This window comes from Eumetopias jubatus, unplaced genomic scaffold, assembly GCF_037043125.1.
Source record: "Eumetopias jubatus isolate StellerSeaLion01/CBP00866 unplaced genomic scaffold, mEumJub1_p1.0 scaffold_4, whole genome shotgun sequence".
NCBI classification, from domain to species: Eukaryota; Metazoa; Chordata; class Mammalia; order Carnivora; family Otariidae; genus Eumetopias; species Eumetopias jubatus.
This window is the reverse complement of record NW_028274810.1, coordinates 12,729,824-12,739,444: the sequence shown is the minus strand read 5'-3', so window position 1 is coordinate 12,739,444 and position 9,621 is coordinate 12,729,824. Positions and strand designations below refer to the sequence as shown.

At 42.4% G+C, this 9,621-nt stretch overlaps 1 pseudogene; it reads left to right on the top strand.

Annotated features, from left to right (window-relative positions):
- The first annotated feature begins 3,321 nt into the window (after positions 1–3,321).
- On the top strand, positions 3,322–3,459 carry LOC114208125 (U2 spliceosomal RNA; annotated as a pseudogene).
- Positions 3,460–9,621: the final 6,162 nt, after the last annotated feature.

Below are 9,621 nucleotides of genomic sequence, written 5' to 3'. Positions count from 1 at the left end.
CTCCTGGGCGCCTGGGTGGCTCAGTTGGTTAAGCGACTGCCTTCGGCTCAGGTCATGATCCTGGAGTCCCGGGATCGAATCCCGCATCGGGCTCCCTGCTCGGCGGGGAGTCTGCTTCTCCCTCTGACCCTCCCCCCTTCTCATGCTCTCTCTATCTCATTCTCTCTCTCAAATAAATAAATAAAATCTTTAAAAAAAGAGACTTTCTCCCTCTCCTCCTGCCCCTCCCCACTTCTCTAAAATAAATAAATAAATCTTTTATTTAAAAAAAAAGAATATGCCTTTTAACAAGCCCCCTGATTCTTAAGTAACCAGCTTGAGAAAGGTCCTTAGAAAGGTTTTTGGAGATTTAATCAAGTATAAAGTATGCACACTACAACAGGAAAGGCCTGGGCTATTAGAGCCAAACAGGCCTGGGTTCAAATCCTCCCATACTACTTTTTATCAGGGTAACCCTCTGCTAGTACTTAACCTCTCAGATTCTAAGGTTCCATTTCTAGTTAGATAGATAATTAATCCTATCTTGTCGGACAGTTGTGAATATTAAATTAAACAACACATGTAGGGCGCCTGGGTGGCTCAGTCGGTTAAGTGTCTGCCTTCAGCTCAGGTCATGACCTCAGGGTCCTGGGATCGAGCCCCACATCGGGCTCCTTGCTCAACAGGGGAATCTGCTTCTCTCTCTCCCTCTGCCCCTCCCCCTGCTCATGTTCTCTCTCTCTTTCTCTCAAATAAATAAAATCTTTTAAAAAAATAAAAAATAAATAAACAACACATACAATGTGCCTGGAATATAGTAGATACTTAATAGATGTGAGTTTATTTTCGTGGTGTCTGTTTTCCGAGTGTTTACACCTCCCTCCAATGTTCTTTGGCAAACTGGCATATTCTTACCCCTCCACTTAATGACCTCACAGAGATGAACACATATAGTCAAAAGGGTCAGCTCTTCTGCCCATACCTTCCCTAGAGTTCCTCTTTCCTCCTCTAGAATAGATCAAGGAACATATTTTTGCTCTTAGCTACCCATTAATCATTAATAATAAATCTGTGTATTTTTACAGTCTTCAGTCTGCCAAGCCTTTCACCTACATTTCAGGACAAAAGCTTGAGAAGAAGGTGGGGCAGACACCTTTATCACTCACACAAAGAGGTCTGGAAGTAGCTGGTGTGCACCAGCTAGAATGTGGGGGCGCTGGGACTGAGAAGCCACAAACCTTGTGCACTCTCCATTGGGCTATACTCCCCACCATCAAGACCTCAGGACTCAGAGCTTGAGGACAAAGAGGAAAAAGGGGCAGCGAGTATCTATCTATTTCTTGTTCCTGCCCCTCTCCGGAGGAGTGATTGCTGGAAATGAGGGGGTGGCAGAAGTCCATCTCCCAAGCTTGTCTGTGCATACCCCAAACACCTCATTCCTCTGAAGAGCTGCTCCCTTCCGAAGTCCAAATGAGAAGGTTGCAGCCGCAAGGCGTCTCTGCCTTTCCCGTCCACTCCAGGCTGCCAGCCTTCTGCAACTCCACATCCCCACCTGCTGGACGCTGCCTTGCACAGAGCCTGACCGTCCACAGCCTGCCTTGGACAGCCAGCTACTCTCCGGGAGTCCCCCATGCACCCTTCTGGGGCTGCTTTGGGGGCCACGAACCGGCTGGAACGGGTTGTGGGGAGAGGGGGAGCACTGCTATCTCATTCCCTGTCTTACTGTAAATCTTAATCCTTGAGAGTGGACGAATGCTTTGCTCTCTCTGAACTTGTTTCTCCCAAGTTGTTGCCAGAGAAAGATTCATCCCAGACTTTCCCTGCCCTCCGAGGGTGAAATGGGATAGAATAATAAGACACCCACTCTGCCAGATGGAAAGAATTGGGGCTTTGGAGAGGAAACTGCTATAAATTTCAGAACAAGGGGGATAAAAGCAGCAGCGTTCCCAATAAACAAACGGAGAAACTCAGTCCCCGAGAACCAAAGTAAGCAACTGCAAAAAAAGAGACTTTGTTTATTCACTGACTTATTCAATTACTCAGATACATTAATTGAGCACCTGCGGTGTGCCTTCCATGGACCGTGATACCTGGTTGAAAAACTCAGTTGCTGTATTTTGAGTCCCCTTCCTGGACCACTCATCACCTTTGTCCCGGCCGCTGTTTTCCTTGTGAATACTTCCCGCTGTGCTCTTGATAACCCTCATTCCACTATAAACAAATTCTACGTTCACAACACCCTCCAAGAACTTTCACTTATGTTCTCCTCCTCACCGTAACTAAAACCTGGCCTTACCCCAAGGACGCTGGCCCCCTTGCAGCCTTCTTGTATGGAGGCAGCTCTTCCTCCCACGAGTTCCATTTTCCAACCAAGAAGGGTGCACTTGGAGTCAGCGGTCTCCCAGCATCCCCTGCCAGTTCCATGCTATTGCTCTTCTACTCTCATTTAAAGCCCGGCTCCAGCTGCATGGCTCATTGCCCTCACCTTTTGTTGCTGTCATTGACCCCGGCCCCCACCAGCTGAGGACTCTCCCCACTCACCGCTGCATTAACTCCCACCACTATCCTGAGACAAATTGCTGAGGCCAACCCATCTGGCACCCTCGCCTCCCCCAACTTTGTCCTGATCACTTCAAATAACCTACTCTCCTTGTCAAGGCCACAACTGGACCCTTACTGGCGTGGCTCTGCCTTCCCAAAATTAAACTTCAACATCCCACTTCGACCATGACCTTGCCAGCTCTCTTCTAGTTCCCCTACTTCTCCACTCCTTGACCTCACTGAGTACCAGCACGTCCACCCTTTCATGGCCTCACGGTGTATCTTCCCTGCCCCTCAACCCCGGGGCTCAATCCTTTGAAACCCAAGCGAGACCTCTGGTCAATATCTTAGATGATTTCTCATCAGCCTCCTCAATACCCTTGCTCCCTTTTCCTTCTGCTCATAAGTCCTGGAGAACCCTGACCCTGAGTCAGTTCTACAACCTGTCCGCCCTGCTTTGAAGGCTGGATTTGAGAAAATTGTACACGCTGGCACAAATCAGTCTTTTGCAAGGTTCATTAAGGGCTACTGCAAATCTGCCTCATTCTCCCCAACCCCTCAGCAGATAGCCTTCCTCCTACTTCACTGAGAAAATCAAAGCCAGGAACTCCCTCCGCTTCTCAACCCCCCTTCTCTCATAAATATAGTCACAGATTACCCACCTTGAATCCTTCCTATGGTCTCCAGCTTCAAAAGATGTTGCATTCCCTGTTCAGAATCAGCCTTTTCCCCTGGGTCTGAATTCTTGTCTTCCATGTCCTCTCCATCTCTGACATTTCTAATCCTTTCTTTTATTGTTCTATCGCTTCTCGGCCTTTTGGCTAAGATCAAGTGTAGTATCTTTTATTGGTGTATCAGTCAGGGTCCACAGAAACCACACCCTAATGTGAACAGGGAAATTTTAATATAATTATTAACTGTGCCAGGGGATTACCTTCCAAAGAGAAAGAGAGAACTCTATAAAAGACACATTGCCCAATATGGGGAGCAACTTCTACCTCTGGGGCTGAGACAGAGTATCCAGAGAAGAAATAAATGTGGAAAAGGCCCCAATCCCCAGGGCCTTAACCTATGTTGCAAAGGGATGACAGATAGGCTGGCTGAGATTGTGTGCCAACAGAATTCGGCAAGAAGCCACCCACCCTCTGGGGTACTTGAAGAAGCCATCTGCATGGAGGGTCTGTGCAGCAGAACTTGCTGAGACCACCACACACAGCCCAGAAAGCTACCTGGGGTGCCAAAGGACATCCTTGGTGAGGTGCTTCTGGGAAAACACCTGTAAGGATGCCACACTCTGGTACGCTGAGAGAAGCTATCCGTAGGGAGGGGCCCCCAGGTATAGCAGGTTGCCACGCTTGCAGCTGGCCACCATATGTTGCTGATGTTCAGCCACAGGAGGCTGCCAAGAGAAGCACATGGAAGCCAAGAAGAAAAGCTCCTTTCTCCCAGTGTCCCTTCAGCACCCTTCATTAACAAAGCTTAACATTGTGCCAGCTGGTGAAAGAGGAATGTTTACAGGGTCCAGCTCTACGACCACAGAGCAGGCAATACAGGGTATATTTGGAGTGGAGAGGCAATACATTGATTAACTGACATATTGGTATCTTCCACTTTCCTTTCTTTACCAGCCTCTTTCACTCCTCTGCCTATAAACATGTGCAAGTATTATCAATTAAACACACACACACACACACACACACACACACACACACACACACACACACAATCTCCAGGTTCTATACTCCCCACCGGTTGTGACAATGTCTTTGTCATTTCCTTTTAAGCCAAGCTTCTAGAAAATGTAGTCCTCACTGATTGTTTTCTTTCTTCTATTTTCTTGTCACCTCCATTTCTCTTTTAACCTGGCTCTCACTACCACTATTCACAAAAATTTCTATAACTAAACTCATCAATGAAATTCAAAGACTAATTTGTATCCTTATCTTTTTTTATTTGACATTTGAGCACTTTACAGTGATAACTACTATCTCTTTCCTTGGATTCTGTGACATTCCTTTGGCAGATGTATTATTTGCTCAAAATTTTCTTCTCTTCCACCCTTGCCATGGGTCACTGTGGGCAGAGTATTCTTCCCTTCCCCAGTTTACTTTGGACTTGGCTATGCGACTTGCATTGGTCAACGACACAGGAATTGAACTGACAATGTGGTCAGTTCCAAAAAGAGACTTTTTCACTGCCCTCTTGCACTCTAGTCCTCAGCCATGTGAAAAGGGTGCCCACCATCACCGCTCTCTACCAGCCTGAGCCCCAGAATAAAAAACACAAAAAGCAGACCTGAATACAATCCACAGCCTGGATCTGAGCTGTCAGAGCCTGGTCGTAAAGCCATAAACATGCAATAAATGTGTTATTGCAAGTCATTAAGATTGTAGGATTTGGCAATGCGGGAAAAGTTAATTAATCTGTACATAGATTAAAAAAAAGAGAGAGAGAGAAACACAAACTGACAATATCAGGAATAATAGAAGAAACCACTGCAAATTCTATTAATATTAAAGGATATGATTTAAATATCTTATAATTTTTTTGTCAGTTACACTTCAATAAAGCTGGGGGGGGGAGATATGAAGTGTACAAATTCCTTGAAAGACAAATTACCAAAGCTGTCACAAGAGAAATAGAAAATAGGAATAGCCCTTTTCTATTAAATAAATTGAATTTTTAATTTAAAAACTTTCCACAAGGAAAACCCCAGGCCTAACAGCTTCACTGATGAATTCTACTTATCACTGAGGGGAGAAAGGATACCAATCAAACTCAAATTCTTATGGAAAGTAAAATAGGAATGAATTATTACCAACTCATTTTATGAAGCCAGTATTACCCCAATATCAAAACCTGACAAACACACTACAAGGAAATAAAATTGGGCCAATATCTCTCATGACTGTCTATGCAAAATCCCCAATAAAACATTAGTAAATAGAACACATAAATTTAAAGAAAGGATTTTTAAGGGGATAATACATCACAATCAAGTGGAGTTTATCTCAGGACTGCAAGATTGATTTAGTGATAATTGACCACTACAATTTACCACATTAAGAGAATAAAGGAGAAAAAATTATCATCTGAACTGATGCAGAAAAAGCATTTGATAAAATTCAATATCCATTCATTGTGAGACTCTCAGCAAATTAGGAATAGAAGAAAACTTTTTAGCCCAAAAGACACCTACAAAAAGCTTAGAGCTAGCATCATACTTAATGATGAAAGACTGAATTCTTTCCTCTCTCAAGATCAAGATCAAGGCAAGAAGGTTTGCTTTTTCCACCTCCATTTAACATTGTAATACAGGACCTAACACAACAGTAAGGTATGGAGGGTGGGTTAGGGGAAGAGAGAGAACACAAACAGTCTGCAAAGGAAGAAAGAAAACTTTCTGTATTTACAGATGACATGACTGTGTACATAGAAATTCCTAAAGAATCTACCTCCACCCAATGTGAAAACTAATAAATAAATTAAGCAAGCTTACAGTATACAAAGCCAAATACCAAAAATCAACTGTTTTTCATAAACTATGAATAAATTATTGAAAAAAATTTAAACTTTAATGCCATTTGAAATTGTATCAGGACTTCAATTCGAATCAGATGGAGTAACAGGGACAAAATTTACTCTCCCACCTGAAACAACTAAAACACCAGACAAAATATATGAAATAACAGTTTTCAGACATTAGATATCAGGCAGCACAAGCAATGATCCCTAAGAGAGAGGAAACCAGCAAGATGAGCCCTATGATCACCCAGCCAGAGCCTCCTAAGCCCTTGGTTTAGGAGATCATGCTGGCAGTCCAAGGAGGTCAAGTCAGCTAGAGTTCACATGGAAGAGCATCAGAAATGAGAGTGTTGCACACAGAGAGAGAGCTCCAGAGATCTACAGAGGGTCTCCCTTGAGTCTTCAGCTTGAGTGCTGATCACACCTTCAAGTGAGGAAAATATCCAAAGCTGAAGGAAAAAAAAAAAACACCTGAAGGGAGTAAAGGGGAACATCCTCAGTGTTTGCCCACCAGCCAAATTTGAAAACCTCATAATTTACAGGTTATCAGGTGAGTATTCAGAAGGGTATTCAGTAGTGGGCAATTGGCCTTAGACAATAGATGGTTCTGGCCATACCTAACAAAGCAAACCTCAAAAGGACCAGTTTCCAATTAACTATGTCCCAGAACAATACTCAAGTACATTTATAGGAATACAAAAATATCCAGCACCCAAGAAGGTAAAATACATAATGTCTGGAATCCTATCAAAAATCACAAGACAAAAAAAAAAATCACAAGATATGCAAATAAGCAGAAAAATACAATCCATAATGAAAAAAACAATCAATCAATGAAAACTGTCCTGGAAATCACATACATGAGAGAATTGGTAGACGAAGATATTATAACTTATTAAAACTCTTCCAGGGGCGCCTGGGTGGCTCAGTTGGTTAAGCATCCGACTCTTGATTTTGGCTCAGATCATGACCTCGGGGTCATGAAATCAAGCCCTGCATGGGGTTCTGCACTCAGCAGGGAGTCTGCTTGAGATTGTCTCCTTCTCCCTCTGCCCCCACCCCCATGCTCTCTCTTTCTCTCTCTCTCTCTAAAATAAATGAATAAATCTTTAAAAAAAAAACCAACTATATTCCACATAGTCAAGAAAGTAAAGGAAAGACTGAGCATCTGGAAAAAAAATGATCAGGGCATTAATGAAGCTGTGAGACACTTTAAATAACCTATTATATGTGCAAGTGGACCCTACAGGAAAAAAGAAAGAGGAGAATCTTTAAAATATATATATATATATATTAAATATTTGACCACGCAATTCTACTCCTAGATATTTACCAAAAAAATGAAGAAATGTGGGTGCCTGGGTGGCTCAGTCGGTTAAGCATCTGCCTTCAGCTCAGGTCGTGATCCCAGGGTCCTGGCATTGAATCCCACATCGGGCTCCTTTCTCCATGGGGAGCCTGCTTCTCCCTCTGCCTCTCTCTCTCATTCTGTCTCTCATGAATAAATAAATAAAACCTTCAAAAAAAATGAAGAAATGATGACCAAAATCCTTCCAAATTTTATTAAAATTCTAAGTCCACAGAAGAAACCACAAGCAAGAAACATGAAAAACCAAGGCATATAATAAAAGTGCATCAAAACATAAAATACTTAGGAATAAATTTAACAAAATATATGCAAAACATACATGGAAAAACTAGAAAACATTGGTGAGAGAATTATTTTTAAGTAGGCTCCACGCTTAGTGTGGAGCTCAGCACAGGGCTTGAACTCATGACCCAATCTGAGATCAAGAGTCAGCCACTCAACCAACTGAGCCACCCATGTGCCCCAAGGTGAGAGAAATTTTTAAACACCTTTAAAAATAGATGAGAAGATAGAATATTGTTAAGACATCACGTCTTCCCAAAGTAACCCTTCCCAGCATAATTCTAGTAAAAATCCCAGCAGGCTTTATTTTGTAGACATTGACAAGCTGATTTTAAAATTCATATGGGGGGACGCCTGGGTGGTTCAGTCAGTTAAGTGGCTGCCTTCGGCCTGGGTCATGATCCTGGGGTCCTGGGATCGGGTCCCGCATCGGGCTCCTTGCTCAGCAGGGATCCTGCTTCTCCCTCTCTCTCCCTCTGCTTGTGCTCTCTCTGTCAAATAAATAAAATCTTTAAAAAATAAAAAAATAAAATAAAATTCATGTGGGATGCCTGGGTAGCTCAGTCGGTTAAGGTACAACTTTTGATGTCTGCTCAGGTCTTGATCTCAGGATCATGAGTTCAAGCCCTGCACTGGGCTCCACACTGGGCATGAAGCCTACTTAAAAAAAAAAAAAAAAAAAAAAATTTATACAGAAGTTCAAGGGACCTAGAATTGCCAAAACCATTCTGAAAAAAATAAATAACTTACATAACTTAACTTGAAGATTTATTACAAGTACAAGAGTTTTACAAGTACAATAATCAATACAATGTGATATTACAGTAAGGATAGACATATCCACAAATGGAACTAAGTAGACTCAAAGAATAGCAATAAGCACATAACAAGATATCCGATCATCAAATTGATACAACAGATAATTCAAATTAAAACCAGAATTAGGTACTATCACATACCTACCAGAATGACTGAAATTTTAAAACAGTAATGATATCAAGTAAAGTGAAAATATGGAGCATCTGGAAATCTCATATATTACTGATGAGAGTGTAAAATGGTACAACCACTTTGTAAAGACGTTAGGCAATTTCTCTTAAATATACATTTAATAGGGACACCTGGGTGGCTCAATCATTAAGCGATCCTTCGGCTCAGGTCATGATCCCAAGGTCCTGGGTTCGAGCCCCGCATGGGGCTCCCTGCTCAGCAGGAAGCCTGCTTCTCCTCCCTCTCCCACTCCCCCTGCTTGTGTTCCCTCTCTCCCTGTGTCTCTCTCTGTCAAATAAATAAATACAAAATCTTTAAAATATGTATATACACATTTACTATTTGACCAAGCAATTCCACTCCTAGATATTTACCAAGAGAAACAAAAAACCATATACACAAATTTATACACAAATGTTCATAGAGGCTTCATTCATAATAGTCCTGAACTAGAAATAACCCAAATGTCCATCAACAGGCGAGTGAATAAACAACTTGCATATATTCATTCAGTGAAATTTTACCCAGAAATAAAAAGGATCAAGCAACTGAACCATGCAATGACATTGATGAAGCGAGATAACTAAAGACTATATACTGTGTGATTCCACTGATATGAAATTCTAGACTAAGTAAAACTAACCTATGGGGATAGAAACCAGATCAGTGGTGGCCTGGGGAAGGCAGTGCGTGGGAATAACTGGGGAGGGGCATGAGGGAACTTTTACTATGACAGAAATGTCTGTATCTTGACTGGAGTGGAGGTTACACGGGTGTATACATACGTCAAAACTACACCGGAACTGCCCACCGCCTGCTGAGGTGGTAGCATCTGACGGTGGCATCTGTCTGGGAATTGTACACTCAAAATGGGTGTGCTGGTTGTATGTAAACCACACCACAGTAGGTTGTTTTTTAAACAGGAAGTGGGGAAA